Source organism: Lactuca sativa, chromosome 9 (genome assembly GCF_002870075.4).
Source record: "Lactuca sativa cultivar Salinas chromosome 9, Lsat_Salinas_v11, whole genome shotgun sequence".
Taxonomy (NCBI): domain Eukaryota; kingdom Viridiplantae; phylum Streptophyta; class Magnoliopsida; order Asterales; family Asteraceae; genus Lactuca; species Lactuca sativa.
In genome coordinates this window covers 167,447,262-167,465,715 of record NC_056631.2, presented here as the reverse complement: position 1 = coordinate 167,465,715, position 18,454 = coordinate 167,447,262, and positions in this window count along the sequence as shown.

Below are 18,454 nucleotides of genomic sequence, written 5' to 3'. Positions count from 1 at the left end.
TTCCTAAAATATAAATAATTTATTTTTCACTTTAGAAATTAACCTTCAAATTTTGTAAAAGTATAGTTGGTCTACCGTCTATGTACAAAATAATAATAATAATAATAATAATAATAATAATAATAATAATAATAATAAATAAAAAATAATAATAACTTGAATATTTATTTTTATATAATTTTACAACTCAACATTTAGATTCCATCATTAATCTAATTCATTTCATTTTATACATTGAATGATAGAATTATAGATGAGTTGTTATTTCTTTGAAAATAAAATAAATCAAGAGTGAATTTTTTTCAATCCGGTAATTGGTTGGCTAAAATGGAAGGAAAATCACAGACTTGATTTTAAAAAATTGCCTAAAACATGAAAGAGAAATTCTATGAAGGCACTACATTTTTTATTTTATTTTTTAATCCGAAAAACATTATTTTATTTTTCTTTTATAAAAGTCATTGTCATTTATAAATGTTTAAAAAAAAGTTTTTTTTGACAAGCTTTAGCGCCGTAGTAAGTTAAGTTTTATATTTTTAAAAGTCAATGATTTATTATTATTATTATTATTATTAATTTTTTCTAGTTTCATTTTGTAATGTTTTTATAACGTTTTAATTTTATATTGATATTTTTTGTTTTTTTAAATCGTGTTTATTTTTAATGGCATGATACATAGTATGTTTATATTTCTTGTTATATAATTAGATAAAGGTTATGTTTTGCGTACTAGCTGAATAGCTAACTGTTAAATAAAAGCTAGCTGATAACTGAAATGCTGACTGATAAAAAATGACGTTTGCTAAAATTAGCTGAAAGATATAAAATTACAGAAAGTAACATTTAAAAGAATGTGTTTCTAAAATTAGTTAATGGGTATATTTGGAATTTTTTTAAAAAGCTCCTAAAAAGCTAGTCTAAGTAGCTTTTTAAAAAGCTAGCTTAAAAGTTACTTTTTAACTTACCAAAATGACAACATAAAAAAGCTCGAAAAAAAGCTAGTTTATCAGCTAGCTGTGGCGCGCCAAATACAGCCAAAATCCGTATTTGTTCTTGCTTCCCTCTTCCCTACCTAGTTTCATGCTTTAGGGGTGGGGGTTCCTCTGTAACATCCCAAAATAGCAGAAGTAGAGTTGAAAGGCTAAAAGTGTAAGTGTGAGAGGGAAACTCGGCGAGTCCATGAGTGGACTCGGCGAGTAGGGTCGCAACTCAGATCGCGTGTTAAGTGACCAACTCGGCGAGTAGCATGGGTGGACTCGGCGAGTTGGTGCTGAGTGGAGAAAACCCTAATTTCGGAGGTTGAGCCCTATATAAAGAACATAACACTTCTTCCCCAGCCTCTTTACCTTCCCTTTGAGTTCCAAAAACCCTAAATTCGTGTGAGCCTTCCTTGGTGAGAGATTAAAGCCTTGGAGGAGGTAATCTTGGAAGGAAATTGAAGAGCAAGAAGAGTGGAGCAAGGGGCTTTGCTGAGAATTGGTTCATTCATCAGTGGAAGCCTTCATTTGAGGTAATAATCTTCTGTTTGAGCTTTTGTGCATCTAGATCTATCTTTTGTGGGGGTTTTGGGGCAAAAATGAGGTCCATCTCAAGTTTGGTGTAAGATCTGAGGTTGCTACCTCAGATCTAGGTTGTTAATGATCCAGAAAGCCATAAAGTCTATGCTCAAGAGTTGTTGGTGAAGTTCTTTTGTCCTAAACCCTAGCCCTAGAGTGTAAAATGCCTAGATCTCTTTGGATTCACGTAAAGTTTGCCACTTTACGTGATGGATGGCTTGTAGAAGGTTAGATCTATGGTTTAGAGCTTCTACATGGCTTGGAAACCCTCTGTATGGTTTCGGATCTAGAGGTACTCGGCGAGTCACAAGGGTGTACTCGGCGAGTTGCTTTAAGATAGGCTGGAACTCGACGAGTTGGATGAACAACTCGGAGAGTTGGATGAAGATGGGCAGGAACTCGGCGAGTTGGTTGCAGATAGCCTTGGACTCGACGAGTCTGTTCTTGGACTCGGTGAGTCTGGTCGTGAGGTCCTAGCCTTTCTTCTGGTTGAGCTGTGAATTAGTGAGTCAAGGGATGATTCGGTGAATCGAGTGTGAAAGGACTCAGGGTTGTGGAACTCGGCGAGTCTCGGGGTGACTCGGCGAGTTGAGTCGCAGATTGGGGAAGTTTTGTACATGGGGACTCGGTGAGTCATCGGGTTGACTTGGCGTGTAGAGTCAGTCAGGGGTTGACTTTGACTTTGACTTTGACCAAGGGTTGACCAATTGATTTCCAGGGGCATTTTGGTAATTGTTGGCTTTTGTTTTGAGTTCGGTGTTTTGGTGTTGGCCAGTGTTGGAGATCGTATCAGTGGTCGGAGCAGCTTGGGTTTATCTGTTCAGTCGGCAGTTGCGAGGTGAGTTATCCTCACTATATCGACAGGGTCTACGGCACCAAGGCCGGCCTCTTATCGGATTGGGATCCGAGTATCGCTGTTATGATATTGCTTGTTGTGTTGCATCCTGGTAGTTAGGATGGTATATGTTAGAGACCTGGTTAAGGTCGGTATCCTGGTTAGGATGATGCTATGCTATGCGATCTGCTAGATCGTTTGATTAGATGTGAATTGCTTTATGATTGAATGTTTATGTGCACATGGTTGTTGGACTGGGGTTGGGTTGAGGCGGGTCCTGCTTTGTGTTGTAGGCGAACATACCCAGGGCGGACCGATTATCCCGAAGGCCCAGCGAGCGGTCCGGATAGGCTGTAGGCCCCAAGAGGGCCGACCAGACATGCCGAGGCTCGGAGAGTGGACCAGGCTGACTGAAGGCCCAGTGCGGGCAGACCAGTCATACTGTAGACTCAGGGAGTGGACCAGGTGGATTGAAGGCCCGATGCGGGCGGACCAATCACATTGTAGACTCGGTGGATGTGGTTAGACTCGGAGGGTGGACCAGGTGGACTGAAGGCCGGTGCGGCCGACCAGCCACCCAGTAGACCCGAAGTGCATGGCTGTTTTGTGTTCTGTTATGTTATGGCATGTTATGCGTGTATGGTATATGTGGTTGGTATTTTGGGGATATCTCACTAAGCTTTCGGGCTTACAATTTTGGTTTAATGTTTTCAGGTTCTTCAGGAGATCGTGGTAAGGAAAAGGTGTGATCGTACCGCTCCTCATGATTATGTTTTATGATGTGGTTCTGGGAAAACTCTGATAATAATTGTATTGAAAACCTTTTTGTAATAACTAAATGAAACCAGGTTGTTTTTGAAAAGTTCAAATTGGTTGGGATTTTATGGTCGTTACATCCTCTTTCTCCTTCTTAATAAAATTTGCATGATACTTAGTATTTCTATATTTCTTTTTATATAGTTGGATTAAATGACTCAATTAGTTAGAAGAAAACAATAAAATAAATATGACATTTACTTGTTATTTTATACTAATCATGTGCATTTTAATAAGATACCAAAGATATACATTTGACCATAATAAATATTATATAATTTTAATAAGAATTTCCTAACATATTTCGAAGGGCGTGTGTATATATATACTAGAATTTATATTATATGTACTTCATATTATGCTAGTTAGAACAATACCTTGGAAAAGTGATATTTGCATGTATAATAGAGTATAATAGAGAAAACATATGTCCAAGGTATTTAGGGTTGCATGTACACCTTAGGAGTGTTAGAATGCTTAAAACCCTTCAGTGCCATCATGTCTGAAGTTGCTCCAAAGTGATGTTGAGCCATGAAGGCGATGTTGCTCCATCATGAAGGGAAGTTGCGCCATGGAGGAAATGTTGCGCCATCATGGACCATCTTGGTACACGATGCACCATCTTGATTCTTTTTCGTGCCATATTGATCCATGTATGCTTAGAAGATGATGATGATGCTCAAGAAATACACCATGTTGTGCCACCATGATGGATGTTGGGCCATTAGTGATCATGATGCTCCACCTGTGCATCATGTTGCTCTAATATGGTAAAGGTGGTCCATCATGTGTGTTGCTGATGATCATGGGTTTTATGGCATGAAAGAATGTTCTAGAAGATAATGCATGGCAGAATGTGATAGGTTCTCACCTTTCATAGGACTATGGGCCAATGGGCTTGGCCCATTAGGGTTTTAGGTATGATCCTTCAACTATAAATAGGGATGCGTACTTGGTCATTTTGTGTCATGTATCTCGTATCCTTAGTGAGTAGGACAAATCTCATGTGATTTGTATTTGTAACCTATTGTTAAGAACTCTAAAATAAAGAATACTCTCTCCGTCCTGTGGACATAGGTCACCTTGACCAAACCACGTAAATATTGTGTCTTTGTGTGCTTTTAGTTTTTCTTGTTATCCGCATTACTTCCTAACAAGGGTCATGAGAACTTGGCAAGTGACATCAGATTTGTTATGAGTCTTGACAAGTATCGTCTGATATCCTAACAGTAGTGGACGTGGATCTGGTTGTAGTAACGCATTCATATAATATTGGTTCATCACAACGATGAAGATAGTGTCATCGTCATCATCGTTGCGTGGTTGGGAACGAATCGAACTGATCTATTTTTTTGAAGATATTGAAAGTTTATGAAATATAGAGAAAGAAAAGAAAGATATAATTAAAAACAAGGTAATAGTATATAGTTATAAATATATATATATATATATATATATATATATATATATATATATATATATATATATATAAAAGAAATTTGATCGTTCAAACGGTTAAGTTTAGAAGAGTAAAGAAAAAACACAGAAATCGCTACTATCATCACAGGACACCACATGACGGCAAGGGGAGGGGGGAGGGGGGGGGGTTGCTCACCTTGTTACAGTGTCGTTAAGGCATGATCACAACACTGATGGGTGGCAATGGACCCGTACTCAGCTGCCTAAGCTATGTAAAGGATAGCCGCTGCCACACAAAATTAATGGAAATGTCCACATGTTCTTCCTTCATCTAAAGATTAATAAATACAAGACTCATTCAGATATACCACACAAACTACAACAATTAAGGAACCTATTATTATTCACCCCAACATACTCGCGGCGTAACTACACTATGTGAAGTTGTGTCTTAGAACTTAGATTTTTTTTAATTGTAATAGATGGTATATGTGAAAAAAATAGGAACTATTTTATTATTTATAAAAAGACTACGTAATAATCTTTGAAAAAAAAATATGAATGAGCCTATATTTTTTAAACACACTAATCATTTATGATAATCCAATATCTCAATATATTCTAATCCATTTAAAGTTAAACAAAAGAAAAATAAAAATGCTACATACGAATTACGATTCATCGACATTTCTGACCGCGTTGGGTTCAATTGTAAGAGCTTTGTTATAATTATCAAATTGATGTTTAAATATTTTGAAGGCATACAATCCCACCTGCCACCGCTATTATATTTTACTCCCATATTTTTTCATTTTAAAAAACATAAAAAACCATATGACTTTTTATTCTAGATTTATCCTGATAACGTATCCAACACAATTAAAAAGAGATGACGTGGCCATGATAGAAGAAAACCAAATGTTTTCTTTTATATATATATATATATATATATATATATATATATATATATATATATATATATATATATAAGGAATAGTTATACGGAAAAATAAAAAACCTTAAAAAGACCCTAAAAATCATAAAAATGCATAAAAAAAATACTTGGAGATCACAAATATTTTTTTTTGACTTTATAGAGAGAGAGAGAGAGAGAGAGAGAGAGAGAGTTAGGTTCAAATGTTTTCACTATCTATTGTGTGCATGTATGATTGATTATGGAGCAATCATTTTAGTTATTTTAATAAAGTAATTAATGCATATTAAATGCTAAAGATGTAATTAATATCCATTATATCTTCAACATGTAATATGCATTAATTAATTTCTTAAAATAACTAAAATGATTGGTCCAGAATCAATCATAAATGCACACAATAGATAGTGAAAACAAAATAACCTAACCCTATATATATATATATATATATATATATATATATATATATATATATATATATATATATATGGCTGGGTTATTTTGTTTTTTGCATTTATTGTATACTAGAATGCACCAATAGGAATTTAGTTAATTAAATAATTATTTAATTAAATAAATATAGATATTAAATGATTTCCATAATTATATGTATATTAAATGATATCCATAATTATAATTTTCTTTTTATGGAAACTAATTAAATCTGTCATTAATCTCAGCAATAACATTTTCAGAATGAATTCGCATCTAGGTGTTTATATATGAGTTCGTATTTTGTTTCAGGACTCACTCGCTTAAAATACAATAAAGTTGCATGGAATATGAAGAACGAGAGTCTATTCTACTAGAATATACTCTCATTCTGCTGGAATACACTCTCATTCTTCTAGATATGAACTCATTCTGAAAGAATATTATTGTTGACATTAATGACGAATTTAATTAGTTTCCATAAAAATGAGTTGTAAGTAAGGATATCATTTAATATACATATAATTAATACTAAATTCCTATTGGTGCATTCTAGCACACAATAGATGTGAAAAACATTTGAACCTACCTCAATATATATATATATATATATATATATATATATATATATATATATATATATGAAAGAGAGAGAGAGAGAGAGGGGGAGAGTTAGGTTCAAATATTTCCAATAAGTATTGTGTGTATATAATGACAAATCAAAATTTAAGAATAATTTAATAGTTAATAAATAGTAAAAGGGTATGATAGTAATCTAACACTATTTAATTATAGTAGACATTTTAAATAATTTAATATCTCCTAAAAATAGGGAAATCAGTTTAAAAATTCTTTTACACGTCTTTTTCATCTCAGTAAGCCTAACCCCTCATCTTTTTCTTTCTTCGATTTGTAGACGACCTTCCTCCTCTCTATCATGCTGCTAATTACTTTGCCAGATACCAACGACGCCTACGTGTGATATCTTCATCCACCAATGTCGCCCACCTCCAGTCCATATCTCAACTATCACGGATGCCATCTTTCATCTTCATTCAGGTCGTTTATTATCACCGATGCCGATTCGGGTGACTTTCTCAATTATCTTTTGTTTTTAGTTTAGTATTTGAAGGTTATTAATTTGCGTATTTAAGGTTTGCATTGTTATTTGATTACGTATGATGTATTTTTGATCAATTTCTTATGCAAATTTACTTTAGCAATTCTTGTTTGATAAATCATTATTTTTTTTTCGATTGTGCAAATTTTGTATATCGGATTCAATTGACAATTGTTTATTATTATAAAGCCCCACTAATTTGGAATTGACGAAATTTTTGTTTTGATGGTTTGTTTTTATGGGTGTAAGTTATCTGTGTCATATGTGTTTTCAACATGTGTTGCATACAATTGTTATTACCGATTCTAATTGCCGAACATTTGATTATATAAATTAAAAACGATGTAACGCCCCAAAAATACCGGCTAAAAATTTCATTTTTAAAACAAGTACATGACAAAACATTAAAAATAAAAGGCTCGACGATGATATCATTTCACAAAAGATACTGCGTGTCTAGAAACATTTTTATAAAACATTAAAGTGTCAGAGTACAAATTCCCAGGAGGAATCTCATGATGCGGAAAGGAAGGTGTGTGTGTGATGTACCGCTACCGCGTTGGCTCCTTCCCCTTCGAAGAAGAGGTACCTGAAACCAAAACTGAAAACTGTAAGCACGAAGCTTAGTGAGTTTCCCCCCACTATACCACATAGCATATAATCACATAACATACATATATTGTCAGACATATCTGGGTGCCCGACCTACCCCTTCGGTCCTCTTGACCGGATACTGCCTAGCATACCTGGGTGCTGGCCTCCCCTTCGGTCCTCTCGACCGGATACTGCCTAGTATATCTGAGTGTTGGCCTCCCCTTCGGTCCTCTCGACCGGATACTGGGGAACTATTTATCCCCTCTACTACTACCACATAACATGTATCACAATATCAGAATCTATCTAGCATGGTTGGGTATGACTACCCCTTCGGCCCTACCGACCGGATATCTTGGGGACTGCTCCCCCTACTGTCACTAGCACATAAACATAACACAGGTAGTAGTAATCCCTAGATGAATATCACAGAGACAATCATCTACATACAACTCCTACTGGTGGGCCGACATTGTGGCCGTAGACCCACCGCTACTGGAAGGTAACTCACCTCGACGTAGCTGCTGATCTGTGTGGGAATTAACTGCCTGCTGCTGCTGCTGCTCCGGAAATCCTCCGGCTATAATTCCCACAAAACACTCAATCAATCACTGCTAACTGTCCCTTGGGGTAAAATGACCATTTTACCCCTGACCAAGTCATAAGCCAAGGTCAGAGTCAACTTTCAGTTGACCCGACTCACCGAGTTGGCTCTCCAACTCGCCGAGTCCCTATTCAATCGGTTGACATGTATCCCGTCTCTACTCGTCGAGTTAGGCGTTGACTCGATGAATTCTCCTTCTAAACTGATGTCCAAGTCCTTCATCCTACTCGCCGAGTTGTATGAACAACTCGCCGAGTTCATCTTCATTCGATGAACACTTTATGTTGTGACTCGCCGAGTTGTATGAACAACTCTTCGAGTCTGTTCTTGATCTAAGAAGATTGCCTTGAACTCGCCGATTCAGGGCATTGACTCACCGAGTTCCTTCATGGGTGAGTTCGGCTTCCAACTCACCGAGTCCACTCAGGACTCACTACTCTACTCGACACAACGAAAAGGGGACAAACTTGGAGACTCGCGAACCGACTCGCCGAGTCTGATGAACGACTCGCCGAGTCGTTACCATGCAATTACTATATGGTCGATTCTGCTTGAATCCAGCTCATGCCATACATAGATCCGTGATCCTGGGGCTTGATTAACACGTAAAGTTTACAACTTTACGTGTATATAGACAACCATGAGGCTTTTAAGGTCCAAAATGCACCAAAAAGGGTAGATCTAGGGCTTTCATGCAATATGGTTCCAAAAAGACAGTAGATCTGAGCTCCTGGAGCTCAACCATGCCTAGATCTAAAGGTCAATCAGCTTATTACAAACCCTCAAACATACACAAGCTTGGAAATGGTTCAAAGAGGACTTTAATGGAGCTATAAGGGACAATAACCATGAAAACAAGGGGGAAAACGAGTTATACCTTAGGAAACACACTGAGATAGCTCAAAGATGCCTGACCTCCTCTTCTTCTTCTTGATATACTCTTCTTCCCACTCCAAAACTTCAAGAGGACACACCAAAAGCTTCAAACTCACAAGGAAACAAAGCTTGAACGAGATATAGGGCTCTGAGGGTGAATGGGGGCGAGATTGGGGCGGAATGAGGGTTTAAATAGGGTGCAAACCCCTGAAACTTAGGGTTTCATCCAACAGCGGTAACTCGCCGAGTCCAGAATACGGACTCGTCGAGTCGCCGACTTAAAACGTGTCCCGGGTCCCGACTCTACTCGGCGAGTCGGGCCTACAACTCGCCGAGCACAAGGCTAAGAATGCAAACACTTATACAAATTTCCACATACCAGGAATCAGGTGCTACAAACGAAGTGGGTGAAATATAGCAAAAACTTAAGGGTTATACAATCTGATGACGAATGTTTGAGAGGTTAATTAGCAATGCTTATTATTATTATTATTATTATTATTATTATTATTATTATTATTATTATTATTCAAGTTATTTTTTGCTGTTATATGTGTTCTTTTTTTATTGATGTAATTATAGTGTATTTTTTCATATAACTCCAAAAAGAAAGGATACAAAGTGAGTTCACCCGTTGCTAACATATATGCAAAACGACATATTTTTCATAGTTTATTATTATTTTGTAGTCATGAATGTTTTATAGGTTAGCAATATTTATTAATATCATATATGTTTTTTCACATAATGCTCTTATTATTTTTGCAGGTCATGAACAAAATATAAAAGCTTCTTATTCTCATGACAGTCATTCTGACAGAATTTGATTTCATGATAATTGTTCTGTCAGAATGTATAAAATGATTCTTAGCAATAATATTCTTATAGAATGGGTTAGTATTTTTGTTAGATTTTGTTGTTGTTTTCCTTTTTTTTTTTTACCGTTCTTAGTTTTGATATTTAAGAGTTTATTCTATGTATTCTGCAAGAATGTATTCTATGTATTATGCAAGATTGTATTCTATATATTCTATCAGAATGTATTATAGATATTCTGCCAGAATGTATTCTATGTATTCTGGCATGATGTATAAATTGATAAGAATGGTAAGTAACATGATTTTAACCATTCTTAGTTTTTGTTGCATTTGTGACAGGAATGGTCGGAAGAGTGGCTTGAAGACCTGAGGAATAAATCAAAGATTGATCACACTCACAGTTTAAGAATGTTGTTATTTTTTAAGAATTACACTTTTATTTGTTCATTAATTGTATATTTAAGAATGCTGATTTTTTATGATATTCTCTTAGAATATGTATAAATATATTAAAATGTATAAGGCTATTAGTATGTAAGAATATGTATAAATCTGTATTTAAGTTCAAATGTATATGAAATATTAAAATGTTGTTATTCTTCAACTGGGAGTTCTTACAAAAAAAAAACATTTTGACGAAATAAAATCCGTTATGTATACAAACTACGTTAAAATTAAAATTAAATTAATTAAAAAATTCAGATTTTTTAAATTAGGAGAATTAATTGTCCCTAAAAATCCTAAAATTTCTTTATATAAATGTAGTTAATTGTCCAAAATACCCTTTTGCTAATAATTGTGTGATTATATAGTACATGTTATCCCATTGTAACATCATACAATCTCAAATGATGTTCATTAATTAATTTCATCCGTTGGTCCAGATCTGTGCATTATGGCACACAATAGTTAGTAAAAACAAAATAACATAAGTCTCTCTCTCTCTCTCTCTCTATATATATATATATATATATATATATATATATATATATATATATATATATATATATATATATATATATATATATATATATATATATATATATATATATATATATAGGTTTAGGTTCTATTAAAAACAAAAAAAAACCCTAAAAATCATAAAAATGCTTAAAAAAATATTTAGAGATCACAATTTTTTTATTCTATATTATTTAAAACCTATGTAAATTCATTGAAATTTTATTTGAAAAAAAAACCCCAAAAAAGTAAATAAAATAATAAATAATAAATCGAATTTTTAATTTTTTTTCCAGAGAATTTATAAAAAAAATTGTGATATCCAATAATATAAAGTCAAAAAAATATTTGTGATCTCCAAGTATTATTTTTATGCATTTTAGGTTCTTTTTAGGGTTTTTTTTTTTTTCTTCTTCCGTATAACCCTTCCCTATATATATATATATATATATATATATATATATATATATATATATATATATATATATATATATATATATATATATATATATATATATATATATATATATATATAATTAAAAGAAACATTAATATAAAAATATTACTATAATTAAATGTGAAATACATTAATTGTAAGAATATTTCTTATTGAAAAATATTAAATGCATTAATTATGAAAATATTTTCTACGATTAATACATTTTGTATTTATACATGATAGGGGTGGCAAATCGTGTCATCATGTCGTGCTTTTGTCTGACACGACACGACACGACGAAGTTTTAAGTAACACGAATACGATACGATACGATGTTATGTTTTTTTTTTAATTAACATGAAAACGAACCAATTAAAAAACGAAAAACACGACACGACAAAAATAAATTAAAATAAAAATTAGTTTATTTAATTAATACTTAATCATATATAACACGACACGACAAACACGAAAAACACGACATACAAATGATAAATCGTGTCAATTTCGTGTCGAATTTTGAACACGAACACGATACGGCACGACATTATGTTTTTTACACTTGACACGAACACGAATTCTAATTTCAATTCCGTCTCAATTCCGTTTCGTATCATGTATTTTTGTCGTGTCGTGTCATCAATTACCACCATTAAATTATGATAATATTTCTTATAATTAATGTATCTTATATATATACTCTTAGGAAACATGTTAAAAAATCTCATTTTAATATGTTTCTCGTATATTTCTACAAATCATATACATCATATAATAAAATTGAATTGTCATTTTTCTTAAGTTAATTGCATCCCATAATATCTCGTATTTGTAGATATACATCGTATAATATAATTGAATTGTCATTTTTCTTAAGTTAATTGCATCCCCATAATATCTCGAATATTTGTTAATTAAGTAAATAACTAAATAGTGAATAAATTACTTTTTGTCTTCACATTATATCATTAAAATCTCGAAAATAAAAATGATGAATTTGTTCTGCAACCAAAACTTAACATGAATAATACTAACTAAAACAAATCGTAACATTTTTCTCGAATGTCTTTATTTGCTATATTTAGTCTCTATCAATGAGATATTGCTTATTTTGTTCGATGAAACGGTTGACTTCTTAAAGAAAAAATATACATTTAAATACAAGGTAGACCAGAAAACCAAAATCTTATAGGAATTCAAACAATTGCGTTTAAGACGAAAACAACCAAAAAAAAAAATATCCGTTTAGATGAAAAGCACAAAATTATATAGGAATTTGAGATCCGGTTTTATGAAATCAACAACCAAAATCGTTGTTGCAGGACTTCAGAGAGGCGGGGTGATGATGTACCCGGAGTTCGGTAATACAAAGTCTCCAGAGTTCATGGGTGACGAGGACCCGATTATCACTTTGAGATGGATATCTGATTTGAAGGGATGTTTCTACACATGTTCGTGTCCCGATGACCATAGTGTGAAATTTGTGCTGAATCTTCTTTGCTTGGGTGGGTGCAAAGGTGTAACATCCGAATTTTGAAACAAATTTTTTTATTTTCAATTAACTAAAAACATAGTTCATAAAAAATCATCTCAAGAAAATCACAAGTATCAAATACAAATCATCATCATAATATCAAAGTGTCCCAAAATATCCGGAATCATTAACTGTAGGCAAATGTGTACAATCAAGCCTAAGCCTTCCCGCGATCATCAGAAACACCTGAAACACATTTAATCAACAACTGTAAACACGAAACTTAGTGAGTTCCCCAATATACTACATACAACACAACAAGAAATAAACAGCTAAATTATCAACAAACTTCGAGTCCACCAGAAGTCTCAGTAGACAGACAACACACCCTGTGGATTATCAACAAATCCCTGAGACTACCCGAAGTCTCAGCACACAATAACAACAAATAGACCCAGTTAGTCAACACATATATTCATTCACACGGGTAAGTATAGTGAGAATACACACCTAGCACATAAGAATGATAAATCTCACACCTGAACTGCCGGTACTAGATTCCTCCTATTAATCACATCAATTAACCATAATTAACAATTAAGGTAATTACTCTAAGGGGTCGTTTGATATAGGTTCTAACCGGGTCCAAAGAGAGATTGGGTCCAAAAAAAGACAATTGGCATGTTTGATAATGATTTAAAAGTCAAGGACTCAGTCCAAGGTTTTCATCAGATTCAGTCCCCCCTTTTCTATTGATGGACCGAGAAGAAAAGTATACAATTCCCGCTTTGCCTTCGTTGGAGTTTGCTCCCCCTTCTGTCATTGTCGACACATCACTCTCCTCCACGTACCCAACACAACGATTCTCCTCCATTTACCCAGTGACGCATCCTTGAATCAACATACTCCATCGCAGGTTATCCATCGCCGACCTTATCCTCCATCTCTGCCGGTAAGGCCTACAATCCATTTCTGATCCCCTTTATCTCTGATCCTCGTAATATTTAAACTTTTTCATTCGTTTATTGCAATCGATTTTTGTAGGGTCTGTAATCAATTTATGCAATTGATTTCATTTCATTTTTGTCTCCGTTAATCTCTTATTTGCTTCATGCTCTGTTTGTGTTTAGAACTAGATATGTTTTCAATTAAATGTGCTTAAAATCAGTTATGCCTTCTATGTGTTCGAAAAAATGCCCCTGTTATTTATGCCTTCATCGTATCTATTTGTTTAGAGGCACACAACTTTATTTATTATATTTGAAGAATATGATATGATATGTCTATAGCCAAACCATTCGGTGGTGAGAATGAAGGATTTTTTTGTTGTGAAAGAGACTGCATTTTCAGCCAAACGCAATCAAGATTTAAGCATCTTTGATGAACATTGTGGAAAAAAGGGAAAGGAATATGCATCTTTGTTGTCAAATATGGTTGATGGTGTCCAAAAGAAACCAAGAAGTTATCAATCACATAATGAACCCACAACACATATATATTGTATATTGTAGATTAATGGTTCTTTGTATTGAAAAATGCTTGTATACATCTTTTTTGAAGAATGGTTGTAAATTACATCATTTTGTAAATTATATCATCTTGTTTTGAAGTATTCAGTCAATTTCATTCTTATTTTTGAATATTTTTATAAAAATGTAATGTTATAAATTAAATGATAAAGCATAAAGAAATTATTATAAAAAATGTTGTTTGCGGGTAATATAGTAATTTTGCACAATCAGTCAGATGCAAAATCAAACAACAAGTTTCAGTCAGAAGTTAACTCAGTCAGAACTTCTAATCGAGTCAGCTTCTAATTCAGTCAGCTCTGAGCCAGTTAGCATCTATCAAACGATCCCTAACTCAACTAGTCCAATACCAAACTAGTCCTCAATTGGGAAAAAGATTGTTTTGCCCCTTCCATGTCCAACCCTCATAGTTGACTAAAAGTCAAAAGGTCAAAAGTCAAACCCTTGTTGACTTACGCATGGTGTACCACAGATCCACACATGACACAGAGCACCATGTTGTTTACGAGATCAAAACAGGTTACGCTGGGTGTTAGGCATGTCAAACCCAACAAATAATAGGGGTACAACAGACTCCAAATACACTGGTTTAATGCACTAAAACGTAGTACAAGGCAAGCAGGTTCGAACCAAAGAGACACGAGATAAAAGTCTATACCTCTTTGCGCAAGGTACTTTGGTCACAAAGGGGGATTTGTTTGCAAAAGTCAAATAATGAAAATAACAATCTACTTTAAAACATGCACAAAATGAAATAGATTTGTAAACAAGTTGTAAAAGTGTTTCTAGTTCTAGTTCTCAATGTTGTTGTTTAACTTGATTATGACTTGATGTAATTCAAGATTGCTATTCTAAGTTGGTACTGAAATATATTAACACGCTCTAATACCTCTCGCTTGCCAAATTATCTAACCAAAAGATGCTCTTTGACTAGACCTATCTTTACTAATTCAACCTAAACACGCTCTTAGATTGTATCGAAAAACTGCATAAAGTTTTGTACAAGCTTCCCAACAATGTTCATTTCTTCTCGTACGCTCGGAAGTGTGAAAACATGTGAAAAATGTTCTACAATAAGAAAACCTATTGTTTGTTACCAATCATTAACTTTATAGAACGATTAGGTGCCCTAAAAGTTAATTAACTGCACAAAAATTCAATTCATGAAAGTGGTCAATCAAACACAAATCAAATTTAAGGGTTCTAGTTTAAACAAAAACATAATCACTAGAATAGAATCACAAACAAACATCAAATCATATTCTTCAAGTCAAGAAATCAACATGTGTTGAACAAGAACTAGAAACTAGGGTTTCTTAGCCACACATGGCTAAGAACAAATCAAACAAGAATAAAGATGAAATTGAAATGTTTAATGCTTACTAAAAAAATCAAAAGTGTTTGCAATGATTAGGTCTTCTCAAAAGCTCCAAGAAATCTCTTAGAATCGCCCAAGATCACCCCAAACTGCTCCAAAAACTGTTCTGCCTTCACAAAATGACGTGTCCTCCTGTTTTAATAAATGTTCACGTGCATGCCATGAGGCCATGCGTTTTTGGTATGGCCATGCCTTTTGCCCATGTGTTTTTGGCATGGCCATTTCTCTTGCCCATTTGTTTTTGGCATGGCCCATGCTTTTTGCTAAAACACAAATAAGTCTTCAGTGTTGGCTCCATCTTCGGTCAAACTTCACCACGAGTCATGTTGCTCAACTATGAGATAATAAAGGACAAACACGACCCGTGTCGGTGTGACAAGAATCGTGTTTCAAGCATAGTCCTTTGCTATGATAATAATGCACAATGACTCGGGTTCCATCTTCATGTTTTTTGCCATGGAATGACCAGTTCATCTTCTCCTCATGCTCCAAGCATCCAAGCTCCACGTTCCGTGCTCTATAATGCCTGCAAAATAAATCAAAAATTGTGAAGTACCAGACATTCTTAATGAAATATGAAATTGCCCAAATAATTAACTAAATGCAAGATGTAACATCCTGAATTTCAGGAGTACGATTTAAGAGTTTAAAGTGTAATTTCGAAGAAGGGACTCGATGAGTAGGTACGCTTACTCGCCGAGTCGGAGCGGGTTTGGGTCGCGAATTAACGAACCAACTCGCCGAGTTGGAAGCTGGACTCGACAAGTTGGTGCTGGGATGAGAAAAACCCTAATCTTAGGATTTGCGCCCTATTTAAAGGCCTTAATGTCCTCCCCTTAGCTCCCTTAGCCCCCTTTGAGATCCAGTAAACCCTAGCTCGTGTGTATAAAGACATTGGAGGGAGATTGAAGCTTTGAGAGGTGTTCTAGTGGAAGAAACTTGAAGATCAAAAGGGTTTGCATCAAGAAAGTAGTGTAGATCTAGAATCTACTGAAGTTTTGGGCACATCTTGGAGGTAATGAGCTGTTACCTTTCCTTTGTTGGATCTAGATTTATTCTTGAATGAGATTTGGGGCCATTTTGGTATGATTGGGATCCACTTCGGGTTTGGAGTCCAGATCTGGGGTTGCTACTTCAGATCTAGACTTGTATTGGTCCAGAAATTCATAAAACATCAGTTATTGAATTGTGGGTGAAGCCCTTTTGTCCAAAACCCAAGCCCTAGTGTGTTTTGGGCCTATATCTCTTTGGTTTCACGTAAAGCTTGCAACTTTATGTGAGGGATAGATTGTAGAAGGGTGGATCTACGGATTGGAGCCTCAGCATGGCTCGAAAAGCCACTGTATGGGTTAAGAACTGGAGAGACTTGGCGAGTCACATGGGTGTACTCGACGAGTTCTATGAACATAAGCATGGAATTGGCAAGTTGGAAGAACAACTCGGTGAGTCAGTTGAAGATTGCCTTGGACTCGGCGAGTCTGGTCGCAGAACCCAACCTCTATTGGTTAAAACTTTGGATTAGTGAGTCGATTGGCGACTCAGTGAGTTGGTCAGGATGGAATTTCGAGATCGTTGGACTCGACGAGTCTTGGGGCGACTCGGCGAGTTGAGTCGTATTATGGGAGTTTCTGAGTATAGGGACTCGACAAGTCGACGGGTTGACTCGATGAGAAGAATCAACCAAGAAGGTTGACTTTGACTGAGTACTTTGACTTTGACATTTAAGGGTATTATGGTAATTTGGATATTTATGTCAATGGTTAATGAATATAGGTGTTGGAGTTTGAGGCAGTGCTTCGGGATTGTGCTCTCATGATTCGGTTCGACAGTTGCAAGGTGAGTTATCCTCACTATATCAATAGGGTCTAAGGCACCAAGGCCAGCCCTCTTAGTTGTTATCATGGTTACAGTATGCTACATGTGGTTATGATATGTTAGATCAGTATCCGGATAGACAGTATGTTGTCATGCTCTTATGATCCGTTAGGATTGGTATGTTAGTGACCTGGTTAGGTCGGTGTTTTGGTTATGAGAGATTACTATGATCGATGATCTGTGAGATAGTTATATATGATATTTGTACGTGTACTGTTTGATGTGCTTATTGATCTGTTTAGATCGTTGTCCTGGTAATTAGGACAATATTATGTTAGTGACCTGGTTTAGGTCGGTATCCTGGTATATAGGATGATGCTATGTTAGTGGCCGGTTAAGTCGGTATCCTGGTTAGGATGTTGATATGCTATGTGATCTGTTAGACTGTTTGTCTGGTTAAGGATTTGTTATGTGATTAATTGTTTTATGTGCACATGGTTGTTTGACGGGGGTTGGGTTGTGGCGGGTCCTACTTTGTGCTATAGGCCAACATACCCAGGGCGGACCAGATATTCCGAAGGCCCAGCGAGCGGTCCGGATAGTTTGAAGGCCCCAAGAGGGCGTACCATACGTGCCGAGGCTCGGAGAGTAGACCAGGCCGACTGAAGGCCCGGTGTGGGCGGACCAGTCATATTGTAGACTCGATGTACATGGCTAGACTCGGAGGGTGGACCAGTTGGACTAAAGGCCCGGTGCAGGCGGACAAGTCACACAGTAGACCCGATGAGCATGGCTGTTCTATTTGTGATATGTTATGAGTATGTTGATGTGTGGTTGGTATTTTGGGGGTAACTC